The sequence below is a fragment of the Balaenoptera acutorostrata genome, chromosome 16, assembly GCF_949987535.1.
Source record: "Balaenoptera acutorostrata chromosome 16, mBalAcu1.1, whole genome shotgun sequence".
Taxonomy (NCBI): Eukaryota; Metazoa; Chordata; class Mammalia; order Artiodactyla; family Balaenopteridae; genus Balaenoptera; species Balaenoptera acutorostrata.
The window spans coordinates 79,245,012-79,251,579 of record NC_080079.1 but is presented as its reverse complement, the minus strand read 5'-3'; positions in this window follow the sequence as shown (position 1 = coordinate 79,251,579).

The window sequence follows — 6,568 nt, the reverse complement described above, 5'->3', positions numbered from 1 at the left end:
ATTCACTTTGCTGTACAGCAGAAACTAACAGAACATTGTAAATCAACTATACTCCAATAAAAATTTTTAAAAAGTTAACCTTTATTTAAATATCTATAGAATGAAACGTTGTTATGATTGTCAATTTGGTATTCACAAGAACTTAATTTTGTCAGGAATTTGTAGTTTAAATTTTTACACTACAAGGGACTTCCCTGGTGGCACAGTGGTGAAGAATCCACCTGCTAATGCAGGGGACACGGGTTCGAGCCCTGGTCTGGGAAGATCCCACATGCCACGGAGCAACTAAGCCTGTGCACCACAACTGCTGAGCCCACGTGCTGCAACTATTGAAGACCACGCACCTAGAGCCCGTGCTCCACAACAAGAGAAGCCACCGCAAAGAGAAGCCCACGCACCGCAACGAAGAGTAGCCCCTGATCGCTGCAAATAGAGAAAGACCACAAGCAGCAACAAAGACCCAACACAACCAAAAATAAATTAATTAATTAATTAATTTAAAAGAAAAAATTTTTACACTACAAAAGTTAACAGGTTTATACTATAATTACAGACACATTGCCAGTTGTATATTAAAGGTGTTCATTTAGACATAGTTTTGAAATCATAATCGTAAATATCTTTTTAAAGTTCATGGAAACTATTTTAATATGGAATCCAGGTGTATTTTAACATGTATGATGTATGAGTTGGGGTAGACTATGCTGGAGTAACAAAGAGACCCAGAAATAGAACGGGGCAACAAAATAGAAGTGTTTAATTCTCACACATTTAACAGACTATGGTGGGTGCATGTCAGTGGAAGGTGGTGCTGGAAGGAGTCTAAGTTCTACTTTATTTCATAGAGCAGAGTGGGAAAAATAAGCTAGGTCATGTCCATGAGTATTCTTTTATGGCATGCATTACTTTGACCCACTTTCCACTGACTAGAGCTCAGTCATATGGCCATGTACAGGTGGGGACTTGGAGACTAGCTAGAAGAATAGAAAATAGAGTATGGTGGACCGCTTATCAGTCTCTTGGTCAAGGATGCCTTAGAGATAAAGAAGTGCATAAGATTCACCTACTGTTTGTTACCACTACTTTTTAAATCATGCATTTGCTTATTACCTATTGCCTAAGGGTTAGAAGTTTTCAAAACTTGTCAGAATTGGTTCTAGTAGAATTTTACTTTAACTGAATGACTACAATGACTGCTTGTTTTACAGCATAGATATTTTTTCTAACTCTTCTTTATAACAAAAGTATGTCATTGTTTTTGTTTTCCTTATTGAAAAGCAGGAAACTTAATTTCTTCAAAATAGTTCTTTTGTATTATCACTAAGTGAAAACAATTTAAATATCCTCATAACAATGAACTGAATATATCAACTTAAATTCATATGGGTATGAAATATGACTACATTTTATACTTGCATTTTCTCTTTAGACTAGCATGGGACCCTATACCCATAGCAACTGTTCTTATGTGTTTGTTAAACAAGTTAGAGTTGCTTTGCCTAATAAAAAGCAAGCTGTGTGGTGTATTCCAGGATTTTATGCAGTAAAATTGCTTTGAAAGATTTGTGGGCCATCTTAAAGAATGATCAAATATTACTTTTCCTACACAGTTCCTTTATTTCTTGTTTTCTGTAATGTGAAAGTCACCATACTTGGTACTATGAGGATTAGAGATATTTTCAAGATGCTGGTCCTAGATCTCAAGATGTTCACCCTGGAAACAAGGAAGAGTAGGGTGATTGTGACAGTGAATGAGTATTTGATCAAGCTAATTAGAAATTGGACAATTGCAAAGAATATTTTTAAAGACGACTATAAACTACCTACCTTTGTTTTTTAGTCATTTGTTTCTCTGGAGATCCCAAAATAAAACCAGTCAGCTTGTGAATATCTCCTTTAGATCCTTGACTTCAAATATCATAATATGCTGTTTCAATCATACTTTTAAAATGTATTTCCCCAACTGTTCTCTTGGTTATAGTATTTTAATGGTTAAACTTACAAACCCATTCACCTCAATTATTCCATTAACTTTAAACCTATAAGGGCTAGTATATCTAACAAAGTTATCACAGGAGGCTCTATTAATGGAGCAGTAGTTCATAGGAATGCTTCTGAAATTATTTCTCATTTCTTAAAGTGCTCATTGACTTCAGTTAGGGAGGAAGAAAATCAACTCACACGAGTGGCTCTCATTCAATTTATCCTTAGTAGTATTCCATTAGCAGTAAGATGTGTGTGTGTGTGTGTGTGTGTATGTGTGTATTTCTTCTCAATAGCTTAGTCACTTCATGGATCCCCTTAGAAGCCTACTTATGATCTGTTTGTTGACTCTAGGTAGTATTAATTGATACAGTTATCCCTAGTCTAACCATAGATGCAACTAAAACTCATCATATATGTAGATTATAGGTGGCTGCAAATTCTTAGTCATTCTCCCCATCGGTAGGTGGAGTCTAGTTCCCTTCCCCTTGAATATGGACTGGCCCTGTCATTCACTTGCCTGATAAAAAGCGAAAGAACTAAGTAACAGTGTATGATTTCCATGGCTGACTTATATGAGTAACAGAATCTCCTGTTTGGCTCTTTTAGAATGCCTGCTCTTGGAACTCTTCTGAGAACCCAGATGTCATGTATAATTCCAAGCCACAAGGTGAGCCCTTGTGTAGACACTCCAGTCACAGCCACAGCTGAGCTCTGTCTAGAACCAGCATCAAACTCCAGTCATTGGAGTGAGCCGTGTTCCACATGCTTCCGGTCAAGGCTTCAGCTGACTGCAGCTTCATCTATGAAATGGGAGACCCCAGTGAGAACCATCCAGCTAAGGTCAGTACAGTACAGTACTAATTCCTTAGTATTCTCAGGTGACTGGTTTCAGGACCCTCCTCAGATACCAAAATGCAAGGATACTCAAGTGTCTTATATAAAATGGCAAAGTATTTGCATATAACCTATGCATATCCTCCCATATACTTTAAACCATCTCTATTACTTATAATACCTAATACAATGTCAATGCTATATAAATTGTTGTAAGTACAATGTAAATGCTGTGTGAATAGTTGCCCAGTCTGGCAAATTCAAATTTTGCTTTTTTGGAACTCTCTGGATTTTTTCCCAAATATTTTCGACCTGCAGATGGTTGAATTCAGGGCTCTGGAACTTGTGGATATGGAGGGCTGACTGTAGTCCACAAAACTGGGAGAGATAATAATTGAAGCCACTGAGTTCGGTGGTTATTTATTATACAACAATAGGTAACCACAAGCCAGTGAATTCAGAAACCAGTGTTTCAGTCTAATTTTGTTCTCTTTTCCAAACCCAGGATAACTATGATAAAAACAAAATAACTCATACTTCAAACAGGTACCTTCCTGTTCTGGGGAACAGTCATCTGGATATAATTTTACATGGCCAGTGATAGAAAGATTCAAATGATATTTGAGTTGCTTCATTTAAGTTTGGATTCTGCGTTATAAAGTAGGTTTGCATGCAAGTACTTACAAATTTGGAACTACCTTTCATTTTTAAAAATGAAAAACTTTAAACATTTATTATTAATGGATTGGTTAACTGGTAAAATTGAGAGTTTATTATATTTTCTCTAAATGTACCCTGTATATATATAAACAGAGATGCCCCTTTCCCCAAGACCTAGACAAGGTTGATTCAAATCCCCATCTATTGATTAGTCTCCTTCCCCCACATTTCAGTGTGAAGTAACTGGGCTGAAGAAGGGTAGCTCTTATGTTCTCAAAGCTGCTTCTCATTTTAAGCTCCTACCTCTGCTGAATTTCGTCCAATTCAGCATCTGATTCATATAGTCCATCTAATTAATATAGTCCTTACATCGGTTTCTGTAGACTAGATAAACACAGTCCAGTTCCTTAATTTCCCCCCAGAAATTGTATATAGATTTCATTGAGGGATTAGGGGAGATATAGACACATATCAAAAATAAACTAAACAATAGGTATTCCTGTTTCTTAAGAGCAATAAAAATTTGGGCATACTAGAAAATGGATGATAGTAAAGTCATGGGACTAGGTGAGAGTTCAGGGTCAGTGTAGATAAGAAGTCTAATACCTGATCCCTGGGGCATGGTAATAGAGTCAAGAAGATGAGGCAGAATCAACAAAGGAGGGTAAAAAGGGACAGCCAGTGAATTAAAAGAAACCCAGAGAAGTGGCTATCCTGGAATAAAATGTCTCAAGAAATGGCTATCCTGGAATAAAATGTCTCAAGAAAGACAGTAATGTTTTTTGTGTGCTACTGAGAGACCAAGTAAGATGGAAACTTACAATTGTGTTTTATATTTAGAAATCTGTAACCAAGATGAAAGTAATAGGGATCTCAATGAAATGATATAATGAAAATCTTATAGAGTAATTTAAGAAAGATTGGGAAGTAAGGAATGTAAGTACAGTGAAGGCATTTTTTTCTCTAGTTTTATTGAAATAGAATTGATACAGACCACCGTATAAGATTAAGGTATACAGCATAATGACTTGACTTACATATATTTTGAAATGATTATCACAAGTTTAGTTAACATACACCATCTCATATAGATACAAAAAAAGGGAAAAATATTTTCATCTGATGAGAACTCTTAGGATCTGTTTTCTTTACAACTTTCAAATAGGCCATACAGCAGTGTCAACTATAGTCATTGTGCTGTATGTTACATAATATTAAATATAAAATAATCAGATTGTTTGCTATTGTTATATGAGTTCTTTGTATATTATATATTTAACCACTCATCAGAAATAAGATTTGCAAATTTTTTTCCAATTTGGTATGTTATAGTTTCATTTTGTTGATTGTTTCCTTCGCTATGCAGAAAGTTTTTAGCTTGATGTACTCACACTTGTTTATTTTGTTGTCCATGCTTTAGGTGTCATATCCAAAAATAGCACTTCCAAGACCCATGTCAAGAAGCTTTTTTCTTATGTTTCCTTTTAGGAGTTTTATGGTTTCCAGGCTTACATTTAAGTCTTTAATCCATTTCAAGTTAATTTTTGTGAGTGGTATAAGGTAGGATTCTAGTTTCCTTCTTTTACATGTGAATATCCAAATTTTTCAGCACCATTTATTGAACAGACTGTTTTTCCTCCATTGAGGATTCTTGGCTCCCTTGTCAAATATTAGTTGACCATATATACACAGGTATATTTCTGGGCTCTAGATTCTGTTCCACTGGTCTATATGTCTATTTTTTATGTCAGTACCACACCATTTTGATTACTCTATCTTTATAATACAGCTTTAAATCAGAAACTGTGGTGCCTCTTGCTTTGTTGTTCTTTCTCAGGATTGCTTTTGTGGGTCCACATAAATTCCAGGATTGTTTATTCTATTTCTGTAAAAATATACCATTGGAATCTTGATAGGGGTTGCATTGAATCTATAAATGGCTTTGGGTAGTATGGACATTTTAATATTAATTCTTCCAATCAATGAACATGGAATATCTTTCCATTTATTTCTGTTTTCAGTTTCCCTCATCAGTCTTACAGTTTTCAGTTTAGGTATCTTTCACCTCTTAGGTTAAATTTATTCCTAAGTATTTTATTGTTTTTCATGATATTGCACATGGTATCATTTTCTTTATTTTTTTTCAAATAACTCATTGTTAATGTATAGAAATTCTACTAATTTTTGTATGTTAATTTTATATCCTACAACTTTACTGAATTCATTGATTAGATCTAAGTTTTTTGGTAGAGTCTAAGAATTTTCTCTATATAAAGTATGTTATCTGCAAATAGTGACAGTTTTACTTCTTTCTTTCTAATTTTGATGCTTTTTACTTCTCTTCTTGCCTGATTGCTCTGACTAGGGCTTCCAGTACTATGTTGAATAGGAGTGGTGAGAGTGGGCAACCTTGTTTTATTCCTGATCTTAGAGGAAAAGCTATTAACCTTTCACCATTGAGTATAATGTTAGCTTTGGTCTCATATATGGCCTTTATTATATTGAAATATGTTCCTTCTATTGTTAATTTGTTAAAAGTTTTTAACATAAATGTATGCTGAGTTTTGTCAAATGCTTTTTCTGCATCTGTTAAGGTGATCATATGATTTTTTTCTTTCATTCTTTTCATGTGATGTATCACATTTATTGATTTGCTTATGTGAACCATCATTGCATTACAGGGATACATCCCACTTGATCATGATGAATGATCCTTTCAATGTACTGCTAAGTTCAGTTTACTAGTACTTTATTGAGAATTTTTGCACCTATATTCCTCAGGGATATTGGCCTGTAGTTTTTCTTTTCTCGTAGTGTCCTTTTATGGCTTTAGTGTCAGAGTAATGCTGGCTGCATAAAATGAGTTTAGGAGTGGTCCCTCCTCTTTTATTTTTTGGAAGATTCTGAGAAGAATTGGCATGAATTTTTCTTTAAATATTTGGTAAAACTTTCTAGTGAAGCCATCTGGTCCTGAGATTTTTTTCCACTGACAGATTTTTGATTATTGATTCAATTTCCTTACTAGTAATTGGTCTGTTCAGGTTTTCTATTTGTTCCTGGTATAGTCTTGGTAGTTTGTATGTTTCTA